The 17,635-nt window shown below is 22.0% G+C and overlaps 1 protein-coding gene across 2 annotated transcripts in view; it reads left to right on the top strand.

The window, feature by feature from the left end:
- LOC122508535 overlaps positions 1-17,635 on the top strand; it is an 843,732-nt gene that overhangs the window by 203,549 nt on the left and 622,548 nt on the right. For both annotated transcript variants that reach the window (XM_043621950.1, XM_043621952.1), the window contains one exon: positions 15,348-15,465. The gene's annotated coding sequence lies outside the window, so the exon portion shown is untranslated. The remainder of the gene's footprint in view (positions 1-15,347; positions 15,466-17,635) is intronic.

Raw genomic sequence — 17,635 nt, 5'->3', positions numbered from 1 at the left:
ATTTTTTATACATAATTATAATATTGCAAAAGTTTTTAAAGGTTTTAAATTTGGAATTTTATTCTTAAAATAAACATAATTTACTAAATAAATTTAATTTTGTTACATTTCTATACAAAAAACGGTCCATTTTCTCTCTAGTGAAGTAAAATTGTCATTTTTATTATTCGATTAAAAAAAATATCTCTTCTTTTTGTCTCAATTGTTTATTAGCGTAAAAAATTGAAATAAAAAAGAATCTTTTAAAAATACATTAAAAAAATGTTTAAATTGAATTAAATTTAAAAATAAATATTTTCTGAAAATTTTAGACGTTCAAATGAACGAAATTTTTTGTTCTATTTATTTTTAATTTAAATTAATATTTAGTTTTTAATTTAATTTTATATTTAATTTTAATTAATTTTATTTAATTCTATGTAATTTTATTTAATTTTATATAATTTTGTATAATTTTATTTAATTTTATAAATTTTAATTTTATTTCGAATTAAAATAATTAGCAGTGATAAATTTAAAAAAAAATAAAGAACAGTGAATCAAAAGAGAAACATAAGAATAGCAAAGAAAATTATTTATCTTTATTAGAAATTAAATTTCGATCTCACATTTTATCTATTCCCTTGTACACACGAAACATTTTGTGAGAAAATTCGGAAATATTCCAATAACAAGAGAATTTTATAAGAGATAATTACTTTAGGTAAAGATATTAATGGATTAGCAGCACCCTGAACTAGGTTATTGTAAAATTATAATTACTTGACAAAATTATAATTCCATTAATTTAACTAACAGTTTATAGTTACCGCATAAACTAGTAAGTAAATTGAAATTTACATAATTGGTATCTGTTGACAAGTTCGTTGAAGTACTTTCTAATCGAATACGACACTTCAGACATTTTCAGTGATAAATCTCTCACGATCAATTAATGCTTTGATTTTATAAATGAATTACAAATTTATAATCTCTTCGATAGTGAGAAAGAGAAAAAAAGGAGAAAGGGGAAAAAATAAGATTAATCACAGTTGTTACGTTTTTTTTTTATCTTATTATTTTATCTGAATTAAATTATCCAGATATTATTTTATGTATAATTATAAAATTGTTTTATTTATTTTTTTATTCATACAAATTTATTTACTCTAAATTTTTTATTTTTTCGTTCATTTATTTTGTTATTATTTATATCATTTTTTTATTTATCTTTTTTTTTATTTATTTTTTTATTCTTTTAGAATGTTTTCTTATTTATATTCAAGAATATTTTTAAACTAGAAGTCAATTTTGAAAAACACTATTTTAAAAAGTAACTAAAAAAGATAATTTAGTTTACTACACTGAAAAAAAAATTTATTTGATTTAAATAACCGATTAAATTGACTATCAATTAAATATTTACTTGAATCAAATAATATTTATTGGAGTCAATTAAATGTTTCAGTTCATATTTCCTTCAAATACTGAAATTATTGGTTTAAATACCATTTAATAAATTTTAATTTTTTACTCTAATAAATATTATTTGATTCAAGTAAATATTTAATTGAATAATAGTCAATTTCGTTAAAAATGTTAAAATAAAAAGTAGAAAAAATAAAAAATAATAATTGATAAATTGCAAGTGTGCAACTGCAATATCATGTCTTGTTTTAAGAAAAATACGATGTCGTGAAACACTTTTCGCTGTTTTTTTCTATTTTTTTCTTTTTTTTTCTTTTTTTTTGGACTTTCTATATGCTCTGTTGGGGATGTCGAGCGACGTCGCTCGTCGCCTTTAATGAGGCGAGGCGCGCACGGCTCCCTGCTATTTAAATTCAAATCCAGGAACGTGTGCACGAGTGTACGAATATATGCGTGAATCCCACGGATTTGCACTTAAATGTGAACCACCACCCGCCCCCGCGCTTGTGGTGTACTCCATTCCTTCACGATTTTACAACAAGAAGTCTCTCTCTCTCACTCTCCGTCCCTTGTCCAGAAAACTTTTTTAATTATATCATCTTTTCAAACATTTCTTTTCTCCTTTTTATTATTTTTTTTTCTTCTGTTTTTGTTAATCGTATTTCTACACAATGTGTGGACTATCCATTTTACATATTTTAACTTTCTCAGTGTTATATTTCGCATCATTAAATATATTCTTTAGAATTATTATTTCCTTTTTCTGTGTAATAAATAGTGCTCGAAACTTTTTGACCTGTGCACTATTTTCTTTCTTTATTTAACAAAAGTGTGTTTAGAATTTATTTTGCGGAACTGATTCGATAAAATTTTGTTTCTTTGATGTTTAATATTTTTTACATTATTTTTTCTTATTTTCTACTTATTCTTATTATTCTTTAGTTGTTTATTATTTATTTTGTTTATTTTTTAATATTATTTATTTATTTATCAAATTTTTAATTTTTATTACTTTATTTTTTATTATTATTTGTTATTTTTTAAATAATATTTTATTTTTAATTTTTATTACTCTTTTTATTATTTTATTTTTTTTAAATAACATTTTACTTTTAATTTTTATTACACTTTATTATTTTACTAGCAAAAATTCGCGCGCTAAAGCACGTGGCTAATTTTTTAGGATAAAATTAGCAATTTTAAAAATAGAATTTCAAAATTTTCCAATTTAAATTTTTGTTGAAAACTAAAAAAAATTTTGGAGAAATTACAAATAATTGCAGAAATTCAATTATTTTCCAAAAATAAAATAAAATTCTTCTTATAAAATTCAACTACGTTCCAAATTTGAAAAAAAATTCTCGTAAAAATCCCAATTATCTTTATAAATAAGAAAATTCTTCTCCAAAGTTTAATTATTTTCATAAATGTCAAAAAAAATTCTTGTCCCAATTTCAATTATTTTCATAAATGTCAAAAAAAAAAATTCTTGTCCTAATTTCAATTATTTTCAAAAATAAAATGCATTTTTCTAATTTCAATGATTTTCAATATTTACTATTTTAATAAAATTTTCCAAAAAGAATTGAATTATTTAAACAAAATTTTAATAAAATTGTTTGCAAACATTTAATGATTTTCATAAATAATAAAAATTTCACAGGAATTCAATTATTTTCATAAATAATAAAATAAATTTCAAAACTCTTAAGGGCATTTGAACCTTGATGACGTTACAGATTGTGCAAAGCATGTGTGACGTCATCAAGGTTCAAATGCCCTTAAAAAAATCCAATTTTGGAAAAATTACAAATAATTGCAGAGATTCAATTATTTTCAAGAGTGATAAAATTCTTCTTATAAAATTCAATTATCTTTCAAATTTAAAAAAAGAATTTTGTCAAAATCCCAATTATCTTTATAAATAACAAAATTCTTTCCCAAAATTCAATTATTTTCAAATCAAATTCAAATTCTTAAAAATAGTACGCAAACATTTAATTATTTTTATAAATAATAGAAATCTCTCAGGAATTTAATTATTTACAAATTTTTTATAAATTCCTTCGCAATAATTCAATTATTTTAATAAATAATAAAATTTTTTTAACGAATTCAATTATTTTTATAAAAAATAATTTAAAATTGTAGAAAATAATAATTGATTAGAAATGGTGGAAATAAATTTTGAAAAAATTACTGTAATAATATTCTTATCATAGAAAAAAATGATTTTATCACTCGGTCATTTTTAATTATTACAAGTTATTGAATTTAAAAAGATTTGAATTTGAATGTTTTGAAAAAATTTTAATTCCTACGGAAAAATAATATTTAAATATTTATTTAAAAAAGAGTTATTGAAGTTTTCGAATAATTTTTACAATTAAAGAAATTCGTAAATAAATGTAACAAAACATTGTTTTGTGTAAAATTTTTTCCTTTATTTTCTAAAAATTTAAAAAGTTTCAATTTCATTTTCAATTAAAATTTGTAATTGACAAATAGAATCGAATATGTAATGTTTCTTTTCCAAAAGAAAAGAATGAGTTTCTAAAAATATTGTTATTGAGAAATATAAATTATGCATAAAATATTTCCTATTTCTTAGTTATAATTTTTTAACAATTAACAATTTTCTATTTTTTATAAATAAAAAGGAGAAAAAATGTGCATAATTTAGAAAGAGTGAAACGAAATTTGTTATAAAAAAAGCATATAATAAACAAAATTTATTTGTTAATCATAATTTTTTTATATTTTCTAATTTAAAATATTGTTTTATTATAAATAATGAAAAAATACCTGCATTTTGTCGATCTGTCAAACAATATTTTTTTAAGAAAAAAAAAGCAAAAAAAACAAAAGCATACACAAAAACTAACTTCAAAGTGTGGACAGACAGAATGAAAGAATGAAATACAAAGATTATTATAGTTAATTTTTTAAAAATATTTATTACTATTTTTTTCCATTCATTAAGAAGTGAAACGTTAAAAAAAAGTTTATTTTATATTATTTATTACAATTTTCTATTATTTATTTTCATTATTTTATTCTTGAAAAATTTTTAATCACAATTTTTCTTATTATAAAAAATCAAAAAATTTTTCGAATGAAAAATTAATTTTGCAAAATCTGTTTTAAATTAATAAAATATTGGGATTGGCACAAATTTTAACATTTATGAATGAAAGTAGTAAAAGATTTTTAAAAAAAATATTTCTATTAAAATTATGAAATATTTTAGAGTTAAAAATAAATTTATCTAATTTATTTGTTTATTTCAAAAAATATACTGGCGAAAAAACACATAAAATATTTTAATAAAGAAAAATGCGTTCAATTAACTTCTTTCATATCCATTTTTATTAGTATTGAATTTATGAAATGTCCACTTTTCAAATATTTATAATAATAAATGTAAATATTTTATTTTTAATTTTAATAATTTAATTTAATATTTAAAATGTAAAATGTAGTTCGAAAATAAAAGAAATTTATCAATCTTCGAAGTTAAAAAACTTTTTGACTTGGAAGATTGATAAATTCCTTTTATTTTCGAATTATATAATTTTTACCAAGTGATAAATTCTTTTAAATATGTAAAATGTAGTTATTAATTTTTAAATATAATTTTTTATCAATTTGTTGTTTTACTTTATTGATTTTTTTATTTTTAACGAAAATAATTGAAATGAAGATTAAAGTTTTTGTTTTATTAATTTATTTTTGTTTATTTTTAATGAAAATAATTAAAATGGAAAATAAAGTTGTTTTTTAATTTATTTATTTTTATTTCTAATTAAATTTATTGAAATGGAAAACAAAGTTGTTCAATTTTGTTCTGCACAATGATTTATAAACTGGTTTTAATGTTTTTGTTATTTTATTTAAAATGATGCAATTTTCGATGAGGTTATGTTTTGTACTGGAATATATCCTCTTGAATGGAGAAGAAATCCTTTTCATACAGTATATACAAAGGGAAGAAGTTGCATTAAAATGAGGGCCATTCGCTAGAACAGAGATTACTTTCTCTCTATTTTGCAAAGTTGTTATATTCAACAGCTTTAGAAATGTTTTATAATTTAAAGGAAAAAGTATATCAAAAAAGTTTTGATTTTCATTTCAATTTAAAAGTAATTTTCTACTTTTAGCAAAAAAAAAAAAAAATAATAAAAACAAGTCCTTACTTTTTTTTCACCCTTTGTTTCCAATTTATTCCATTTATTTCGCTATTTACTGAACAATTTTTGCTACTTACAAACTAGAAACTTAAATCCTTTATTAATTTCTCACGTAAATTTTTTTTTCTTTATGTTAGGAAACAATTGGATAATTTGTTTACAACTCCTGTATTTTTTAAAATTAAAATTTCAATTTAAGTTAAATTATTATTTTCTTAATTATATTATTATTAGTATTATTTCATTATTATTATATTATAATTAAATTTTTTTTGTAAGATGATAATTTAATAAATAATAATTTTTATTTAGTTATATTTATTATCATTAAATAAATAGATAAGTCATTTATTTTTGAGAAAAAAAAATTCGTCTGAATTTTTTTTCCGCTTGTGAAAGTGAATTTTTGTCTGACCTAAAGATTCGCTTTTCACTGGGAAAAGTGAGTGGCGTGTTTTGTCTGACTGAAAAAATTTTTTTCCACTTAGAATGATTGTCTGACTTAAAAAAAAACGTTTCACTTAAAAAATGCTAAACGTCGAGCGGGAATAATATTTTTTTTTATGAATTTTTTCTTTTGAAAAACAATAAATGGAAATTGGTTTAAAGAGATTTGTTACTCATCTATAATTGAGTTCAAATGTCAATATTTGCCTTTAATTTTTAATTCAAAATGGCAGCGTTGGAGGTTATTTACACTGACACTTGCGATAAACGATTAGACCACTGTAGATTTTAAATTACAATGAAAAAACATTTTTAATCTTTAAAACCACTTGTGGTAATTAAAAAAATATTAATTTTCATGATCGGAAAAAAATTAATCGACTTTTTTTTAATTGTAAAACAGGTCTATTATGATTAGCAGTTAATTAACTATTCTTTCTACAGTTTTAACTTATTTATTTTTAATGCATAATTTTTTTTAAATACAATTTTATTGTATAAATTTATAATATAATTATTTATTTATATTTTATAATATTATAATATTTATACTGTAATTCTAAATATTTATATATTCTAATTAAGAAAATTTTTTATTATAATTATAAAGAATTAATTATTATGTATTAATAAATATACGAAGCTTTTGCAGTTTAATTAAAAGTTGCATGAAGAAACTTTTTTTTCCTTTAAAAAAAGTGATATTTTTGAAAATTATTTAAAAGAAGAAATGTTTTATTTTCCAAAAAGTAAATTTAAATTTGCCCTTATTTATGAATATTATTATTTAGCAATTTTTTATATTAAGGAAAGGGGAATATTTAGTAATTCAACCGATAGATCGCAGCAGCTGCTACAAAGCACACGTGCCAGAAGCTTTTCTGATCGCCCACCGCATTAACCCTCGCTCACGCATTAAGCTTTTAGTTTATGATTACACTTTAGTCGTTGGAAAATGGGTAGGAGGGTTGATAAGAGATTACAGCTATTTGAAAAGACTTTAATGTGAAGAAAATCGCGTCTCTCGAAGCATTCTTACTTTCTCTAATCTGCATATATATGTGTGTGTGTATGTATGTATATCTCTTTTTTACTTTAATATACAACATTTCTTTTTTGTTCAATTTCACACTCTATCGAATAATTGATATGCTCATTAGTTCCATATCATATGAAAATTTAATAGTCCTGAATTATTAAAAAAATAATAGCCATCAAAAAAAGAGAGGAAAAAAAATTATCCACTTGAAATGAGAAGGGTTAGAATTAAAAAAATTAATTTTGTAATTTATATTAATAATTTCAACTTTATTTTAAAATTTAAACCTTCAGACTAATTAACCTAATTGTAATTGGAATTATTCGATTGGAACAAATTTAAAAATTTATTTCTTTAATTTTTAATTTTCATTATTTCGTTACTGCTTTTTATTGCTTCTATAACTTTTTTAATCGTTTCAATAATTTATTTTCAATATAATTTATATTATTTTATTATTATTATTATTATTAATATTATTTTTATTATTATTAATATATAGTATATAAAATATAGTATTTTGAAATTAAAATCAACTCTGCAATATTTGTTTAAGTCGGTTTTAGAAATATCTACTATTATTAGGGGAACATAGTCTAGGTCGGCCACCTTTTTGACTTTTGTTTATAACTTTTTTTTAAAAATGAATTTGGACAATTGAAGTATATGGTTGGAAAGTCCTGTTTAATAGGAACATTTTTTCTGTACAAAGTAAATTGACAGGTTTAAAAATGAAAAAGTTATAAAGATTTAAAAAAAAAAAAATTTGTAGTCCAGGTTGGCCATTACAGTCAAGGTCGGCCATGTTTAAAATTCAAAGGGCATTAATCGTTAAAAAATAAAATAACATGTTTGGAGTTACGGAAAATTGATTCTTTATTGTTTACAGTTTGTAACTTAATGAAATAACAAAATAATAACAATAAACAATATAAAAAAATAAATATAAATAAAAAAAAGTTTTGAACTAAAATATTAATAAAATTAAATAAAAATATTAATAAGATGATCAATTATATTATGAGTTATACAGAATTGCAGTTTTTGCAAATGAAGTAGCTCGTCCTCAACTTTGCGCATTTTAAACACATAGTGGCCGACCTTGACAGTAAGTAACATTACCGAATTGTTGTAACCATAAAGAAATACGTTTCGGGATTCGATTTTTTACTTTGTTTTCCTTTCAACCATGAGTCCCACAAATTTTCTGCATACTTGCCTTGACGATTCAATTTGTTTTTTATCTTTTATTAATGGTTTTTCACATTATGCACAAAACTTTTTTTGAGCTTTTTTTGTACCGACGTCACAGAAAACACAATTTTCGATTTTCCGAAAATGTAATTGAACAAAAAGTTAGGTTTCACTAAGACAAGCTTCGACAAAAATGCGCGTAGGTGGCGCTAGTGAACTTGACAAAAAAACGCGAGTGGCCTACCTAGACAGTAGGCCAACCTTGACTACATTCCCCTATATATTAAATTTACTATTTACTCTGATCAGAATTTACATTTCCATTTATATATAAGCAATTATGAAATAATTTCAAATTTATTACTCTTCGGACTAATTAATCTGATTTCAGTAAAAATTATTATTGAATTTTACTAAGTGCGGAATTAAAAATATTTTATTTACATTGTAATTTTTATCATTTCCTTATTATTCTTCTATTCTTTATTTCTATTGCTTTAATTTTCCTTTCAATTATTTTGTTATAATTTATATCATTTTTTTTTATTTATCTTTACTAGGGGAACATAGTCTAGGTCGGCCACCTTTTTGACTTTTGTTTATAACTTTTTTTTAAAAATGAATTTGGACAATTGAAGTATATGGTTGGAAAGTCCTGTTTAATAGGAACATTTTTTCTGTACAAAGTAAATTGACAGGTTTAAAAATGAAAAAGTTATAAAGATTTAAAAAAAAAAAAATTTGGAGTCCAGGTTAGCCATTACAGTCAAGGTCGGCCATGTTTAAAATTCAAAGGGCATTAATCGTTAAAAAATAAAATAACATGTTTGGAGTTACGGAAAATTGATTCTTTATTGTTTACAGTTTGTAACTTAATGAAATAACAAAATAATAACAATAAACAATATAAAAAAATAAATATAAATAAAAAAAAGTTTTGAACTAAAATATTAATAAAATTAAATAAAAATATTAATAAGATGATCAATTATATTATGAGTTATACAGAATTGCAGTTTTTGCAAATGAAGTAGCTCGTCCTCAACTTTGCGCATTTTAAACACATAGTGGCCGACCTTGACAGTAAGTAACATTACCGAATTGTTGTAACCATAAAGAAATACGTTTCGGGATTCGATTTTTTACTTTGTTTTCCTTTCAACCATGAGTCCCACAAATTTTCTGCATACTTGCCTTGACGATTCAATTTGTTTTTTATCTTTTATTAATGGTTTTTCACATTATGCACAAAACTTTTTTTGAGCTTTTTTTGTACCGACGTCACAGAAAACACAATTTTCGATTTTCCGAAAATGTAATTGAACAAAAAGTTAGGTTTCACTAAGACAAGCTTCGACAAAAATGCGCGTAGGTGGCGCTAGTGAACTTGAAAAAAAAAACGCGAGTGGCCTACCTAGACAGTAGGCCAACCTTGACTACATTCCCCTATATATTAAATTTACTATTTACTCTGATCAGAATTTACATTTCCATTTATATATAAGCAATTATGAAATAATTTCAAATTTATTACTCTTCGGACTAATTAATCTGATTTCAGTAAAAATTATTATTGAATTTTACTAAGTGCGGAATTAAAAATATTTTATTTACATTGTAATTTTTATCATTTCCTTATTATTCTTCTATTCTTTATTTCTATTGCTTTAATTTTCCTTTCAATTATTTTGTTATAATTTATATCATTTTTTTTTTATTTATCTTTACTAGGGGAACATAGTCTAGGTCGGCCACCTTTTTGACTTTTGTTTATAACTTTTTTTTAAAAATGAATTTGGACAATTGAAGTATATGGTTGGAAAGTCCTGTTTAATAGGAACATTTTTTCTGTACAAAGTAAATTGACAGGTTTAAAAATGAAAAAGTTATAAAGATTTAAAAAAAAAAAAATTTGGAGTCCAGGTTAGCCATTACAGTCAAGGTCGGCCATGTTTAAAATTCAAAGGGCATTAATCGTTAAAAAATAAAATAACATGTTTGGAGTTACGGAAAATTGATTCTTTATTGTTTACAGTTTGTAACTTAATGAAATAACAAAATAATAACAATAAACAATATAAAAAAATAAATATAAATAAAAAAAAGTTTTGCACTAAAATATTAATAAAATTAAATAAAAATATTAATAAGATGATCAATTATATTATGAGTTATACAGAATTGCAGTTTTTGCAAATGAAGTAGCTCGTCCTCAACTTTGCGCATTTTAAACACATAGTGGCCGACCTTGACAGTAAGTAACATTACCGAATTGTTGTAAACAAAAAGAAATACGTTTCGGGATTCGATTTTTTACTTTGTTTTCCTTTCAACCATGAGTCCCACAAATTTTCTGCATACTTGCCTTGACGATTCAATTTGTTTTTTATCTTTTATTAATGGTTTTTCACATTATGCACAAAACTTTTTTTGAGCTTTTTTTGTACCGACGTCACAGAAAACACAATTTTCGATTTTCCGAAAATGTAATTGAACAAAAAGTTAGGTTTCACTAAGACAAGCTTCGACAAAAATGCGCGTAGGTGGCGCTAGTGAACTTGACAAAAAAACGCGAGTGGCCTACCTAGACAGTAGGCCAACCTTGACTACATTCCCCTACTATTTATGTTTTCTTATTAATATTTAAAACTATTTTTGTACTAGAATTTAATTTTGAAAAAACATTATTTTAATAAATAGTTAAAAAATATAATTTACTATAATAATTTGAATTTTCTTTCTTTCATTCACTTTTTTTGTCCCTCACACTCTGAAGTTGTCTTTTGTTTATACTTTTGTTTTTTGTTAACTTTAGACAGATTGTATATTTTATTATTATGTTATAATTATTTTTATTTTATAATTAATTCAAAATTGTAATGACAAATAGAAATCATCACAATTTTTTCACTTCTTTTGATTAAACGACTAAAATTTTGTTAAACATTATGTTTTGTCAAATTGAAATTATGCAGATTTTTGTTCTTTACTTCTAAACAAAATTCGAAAATTGTTAAACAACTGTGATTAAGAAATGGAAAATTTATTTATTTTGCATTATTTTTGTTTGTGAATCACAATTTTTTTAAGAAAATTATTATTTTGTTTTAGAAAAAGAAGAAAAATATTTGCACAATTTCTATTTTTAATCTTATTTTTGGAACAAGATTTTCTACAGGAATTAAGACATTAAAAAATTTCAAATTCAAACTATTTTTAAATTAAACAACTTATAAAAGTATTTCTTCATGTTTTCTATTAATTATAAAGATGACAGAGAGATAAAATCATTATTTTGTATTATAAGAAATATTTTTACTGCAACTTCTTCAAAACTATTTCCATCATTTTAATTCAATTATTATTTTCTAGAATTTTAAATTATTTTTTATGAAAATAATAATGGAATTCTTTAAAAAAAAATTTATTATTTATGAAAATAATTGAATTTGTGTGAAATTTTTATTATTTATGAAAATAATTAAATGTTTGCATACAATTTTATTAAAAATTTTTTTAAATAATTCAATTCTTTTTGGAAAATTTTATCAAAATAGTAGATATTAAAAATAATTGAAATTAGAAAAATACATTTTATTTTTGAAAATAATTTAAATTTCAGGTCAAGAATTTTTTTTGACATTTATGAAAATAATTGAACTTTGGAGAAGAATTTTGTTATTTATAAAGATAATTGGGATTTTTTACGAGAATTTAATTCAAATTTTAAACATAGTTGAATTTTATAAGAAGAATTTTATTTTTTTTTAAATAATTTAATTTCTGCAATTATTTGTAATTTCTCAAAAATTTAATTTTTTTAGTGTTTTCAACAAAAATTTAAATTAGAAAATTTTTAAATTCTATTATTTTAAAAATTTTTATTAGTTTCCTGCCTGTAGGATTCAAATTTAAATCTAATTTTCTAATTTTAATAGTATATATATATATATAAAAATAAATGAAATAAAGTAAAGACAAACAAAGTGAATAAATAAAGTAAACAGTAAATAAATTTAAATATAATTAATAAAAAAAAAATAAAATAAATCTAAATATAAAAGATATATTAAATATTAAGTATACAAAGTATAAAAGTATTGAGCAAAAATTTTTTAATAATTCTAATCATAGTAAACAGTAAATTATTTTTTTAATTACCTGTTACAACAGTTTTTTTAAAAATTGAATTCTAGTATAAAAATATTTTTGAATATTAATAAAAAACATTCTAAATAGTAGTAAAGATATATTAAAAAAATAGAAATAAAAATAAACTAAATTAAAATATAATTTATAAATAAACTAAAGTAAATCCAAATGAAGTTAATAAATTAAAATAAATTATTTCTTTGTATAGAAAACATTGTTTGGAATATTCATGATTCCTTAAAATATCATTTTTGCCTTGAAGAAGAATTAAAATTAAATTCGATTGTGTGAATTACAAATAATTTTTGCCTCGTAAGAAACTTTGATAATTAATTTTCTACAAATTTTTGCAAATCATATCTCGACTTCTTATATATTTTGTTTAGATACTGATTAACAGAGTAATTATTATTCCCTAATTAATGCTTCAGCATTAAAGAAGAATTAAAATAAATTTCGTTTGTGTAAATTACAAATACTTTTCTTTAATAATAATAAATATGGGTAATTTTTTTTTATTTTTATTATCAATCTGTTTTTTTTAATTAAATTGACATTAAAAGGAAATTTTAACGATTTTCTTGAAACTTGAAAGTTTCAAAGCCCTTTCATTTTTCTCGTGACATTTTTTTCTCAAGATTTTCAATAAACTTTTAAATCCCCAGCACTTTGGAGAAAATATGGAAATATTAGGATACGAATTTTCTTGAACGTATATATTTCCGGTTATTCTGTGTTTTCGTATATAAGTATTATAAAAAGATATATTTATATATACTCGTATATATACGTATTTATAAAATGTATATATACGGAAACCATAAACCGAGCTTAATACATGTACCTGCACTGGCCGAGTGCTTCCGGAGACATCCGAAGCATTCGTGCGGCAGCGATCGAGCGAGCGACGTGATTCCCCTCATTTCGTGGCTATAGGGGAATTCCCAAACCCTCGAAAAGTTTCCCCTATGATTCCGCGAGTACTCTTTCTCTCTTCTCACCCTCTCCCCCCACCTCTCTGCTTTCTACTCTACACCCCTTCTCCCACCACTTTTTCACCCTTCTCCATAGTGGGTTTTACTCTCTCTCTCTCTCTTTCTCTCTCTCTCCCCTCCTCCTCTCAAACCGTTGCATATCCTCAGGATCGGCTCAACAGAGTAAAAGAATTTTTTAATTATCATAGCTCTTATATTTGCTTTACTAAACAGATCAACGAGCAAAACTGAAATTATTTCCGCAGGGATTGAAAACGAAATGCTAAACAAACTGAATAATGGAGAAGAAAAAAAATTCTACAGATCGTTATCGAGTAGGTTTTTTCTTTTTTAATCTTTCTTTTGTAATTTTAGTTTAAATGCAACATTCACGTATGTTCAGAAATGAATTTTTTTTTTTAATTTTTGGAAAGAAAGAAATATTTTTTTTTTGTGTCTGTTAAAAGTTTTGTATGTCATTTAAACCGAGAAAGTTTTGTATTTTATATTTTTGAAAAAAATTATCATTTGAAAATTTTTCTGAACCTTGGTAAGAAAAAAAATTTATATTATAGTTTTGATATGAGCCTTAATTTCTATGTTTGAAATTTATTTCCCAATTTTCAACCATTTTTCTCCAAGGCTTTTGAATTATTTTTTCAAAATTCATTTGCGATTGAGTTTTATAATCGATTTAGAATGTGCCGCTACTATTTTTTTTTCCCGAATTGGGAAAAGAAAAAAAATAGAATTCGACTTTATCGAATGTGGTAATTATCTAATTTTGAATCGATATGAGATATACGGTATTTATTCGTAGTTTCTAAAGTAGAGGCGCGCTAGCGATTCAGAAGGAATCAAATATCAACTTTTAATTATAAATTCATGAGAAATTTCAATATTTTATAGAGATTTTACTTTCATATTCACATATACAAGAAATTATTAATTCTTTCCAGAACTATTTATAATTCATAATATTAATATTCAGGAAAATTTTTCCTGTTATTATGCATTCTAATATGATATTCCATCATAACCCAAAAGTGTCAATTATTCTTATTAGTTGCATTACTTGTTCGCAAATCATTTTAATAATTTAGAAAAATGCAGAGTAAATTCAAATTAATAAATAATTAAATAGTGATTATAAAATATTAATTCTTCTAATTAAAAAGCACCTTAAGAGAGTGGAAATGGAAATAAAAGTATGTTAACAATATTAAATAAACATTAACAATGTAGAATTCATATTTAGGAATTATTTTTCAATAGTTATTATTTAATAAATACTTTTTAATATTTTTGACAATTTTAAGTAAATATTATTGACGATATTAAATTTAAATAAATAAATATTAACAAATCGTTAAATAACTAAATATTAACAAATATTTTTAAAAAATACTAAGAATATTAACAATTTTGAATAAACGTTTTTAATAATTTATAATATTAAATATTATCGACGATAATAAATAATAAAAAATTTTAAAAACACTATAAAAAATATTGTTAACAATTTTGAATAAATATTTTTTATAACAATATTAAATAAATCTTCTGCAACTAATATTATAATGTAAACTGTTGAAATTTGTCAATTAACTATTAAGTTTTTTTTTTTGTCGAAATAGCGAGAGTTCTATTTAAGTTTGGAAACTTGCAATTCAAGTCAAATCGGTCATCCTTTGTTCTCTACCCAAACATAGCTCTCGGGTGTAAACACAGAAGTACTGTTTACCTTAAAGTGAAATTAGAGATTAAAATATCTATCTGTATAATTTAAAATATTTCGTATAGTAACTTTCATCAGTAACTTTTTTAAAACTAAAAAAAAATATATAAAAATTATTTAAGAAACTTTACATTATTTTAAAAAAATTTTAATGTTGAAAAAAATTAGGTTTTAAAATAATTGTAAAAAAATTTCTTTCTTTTCAGATTCGGGAGTGTTCGAAATTTCTAAAATCGCGAGTGAGTGTTTTTTTTGTGTCCAGAAGATGACAACGTACCAGTGGAATTCCAAAATGGCGGCGAGAATTAAGGGTAGCTGAGTTCTGTAAGTTTTTGAACATTTTAAACTGTGTTTCATATTGTTTTTTATTTCTTATTTTAATTGGATTTAAATTCTTACCTGTGTATCAATTTTAATGCGGTTTTTTTTATATTTAACCAAAATATATACAAGTAGGTAACAATTTGCAATGTCTCGGGTGCTTTCAACCATTTTGTGAGTTATTCAGTGGATTGTATTTAGAAATATTTTTATATTTCGATTATTTAGGGTTGAACTTAAGTGCCTCTGCTATTTTTTTGCCGAATTTGGTAATTAAATTTTGAGTTAGATTTCTGAATTACCGACAAATTTTTTTTTTTTTTTGAATCGTTAAACAGTCGATAAATGTATTCTATTCTTTTGTGTTTTGGAAAGCGACCGTTAGAACGCTGACGAATTTTAATAGAAACAAAATTTATTAAATTATTTTTTATTAACAAATTATAAAAAAAATATTATTAACAAATTATTATCTAAAAATAAATTATGTATTTTTAATTAACTAATTTTTACTTAATAATTATTAAATTATGTAAAAAAAAAATAATTTAATAATTAATAATTATTAAATTATGTGAAAAACAATTAATTTAATAATTAATAATTATTAAATTATGCAAAAAACAATTAATTTAATAATTAATAATTATTAAATTATGTAAAAACAATTAATTTAATAATTAATAATTATTAAATTTAAATAGAAAAGAGATTTTTTATTCTTTTAAATATTTAATTTGTTAGACAATTTTTTTTAGATTAATAATTAAAATAATTAAAATTTCATTGAAATGTTATCTTTAACATTATTAGATTAAAGATTATTTATCTTTAATTCAATAATTAAATTATTAATTTAACTCAATTAATTTGACTTAATTTGTCAAAAAAAAAAAATTTCAAAATATTTAAAATTCGGAACAATATTTTCTTTCGATTCAGTCTTTTATTTTTAATTATCTTTCTTTAATTTTCTTTAATTGTTTAATTGTAAATTGTCCCTTATTTGCGGAATTCTTTTTTATTTTGTCAATTCTCCCTTTCTTTTTCATGAGAAAATTTATGAATAAGTTATCACTTTTTTATTTCACTATCAGCGAAATAAGATTCCACTATCTTTTTCAAATTTTCTCCTCCTCTCCCAGACAACGACACGCGAATCGGAGGAGTAAACGCGCGGCATTATTATTTTCGAATCAGATTCTTCGTTTTCCATTAGAAATCTTTTTCTAATCTACGAATTGTGCCAATTGAAAAATGGACTTTTCATTTTGCATCTCGTTGAGTTATTATTGGAAAACATTCTTCCCTGTAGACAATATGTTTTTTTTTCTCCCTTCTTGCCAAGACGGCAGGGATGGAATTCTGCAAAAAAAAAAATCACCTTTTTCCTTTTATATATATTATATAACACGTTTTCTCGAAATTCTACTTCGCTGTAACCAAAATATTTCTGCTGTTATAGAATTTGATTTTTATGGAAAACAAAATTTTTTTCTTATTAATTATGAAAGTAATTGAATTTATTTCTTTATAAATAAATATTTATTTATTTTAATTATTAATTATTAAAATTAAGTTAATTAAATTATTAATTATTAACGTTAAGTTAATTGAATAATTATTATAAATAATTATTTATTTATAAATTGAATTAAAAAAATAAAGTTACAATAATAAATCTTTGTATTATCTGTAAAAAAATTCGAGAAATATATTAAAAAATATGAACGTGTTTAATTACATTTTTAATAAAGTAAGTTTTTAATGAAGGTATTTTTTAAACTTAAAATAGATTTTATATTAATGAGAAAGTAACATTAACGATTTAAAGGGGTATTTTTTTCTATAATTCTCTTTATTTTTATAGAAGTTACGGAATAAAAGACATTTTAGGAGATTGCATAGGGTTTTACAATAAATTATGAGATTCTACGGGAATTCACAAAAGAGATTATGCGAGATTACATAGGATTTAAAGAGATTTCAACGAGTTCCTAAAAAATTTAGAAATAAAAGTTATATATTTTAGAGATAATAGGATTACAAGAATAAATACATTAAACATGAATATAATAGAGGCAATCGATTAATTGACTCCTGATTTATGTTATTTTGGAAAAGGTTTCTACTCTTCGTAAACAAGCCATTGTGAAGTGAAATTTCCATTATT

This window comes from Leptopilina heterotoma, unplaced genomic scaffold (genome assembly GCF_015476425.1).
Source record: "Leptopilina heterotoma isolate Lh14 unplaced genomic scaffold, ASM1547642v1 Lhet_54, whole genome shotgun sequence".
NCBI classification, from domain to species: domain Eukaryota; kingdom Metazoa; phylum Arthropoda; class Insecta; order Hymenoptera; family Figitidae; genus Leptopilina; species Leptopilina heterotoma.
The sequence above is the reverse complement of the archived record's forward strand: the minus strand, read 5'-3'. Positions and strand labels throughout refer to the sequence as shown.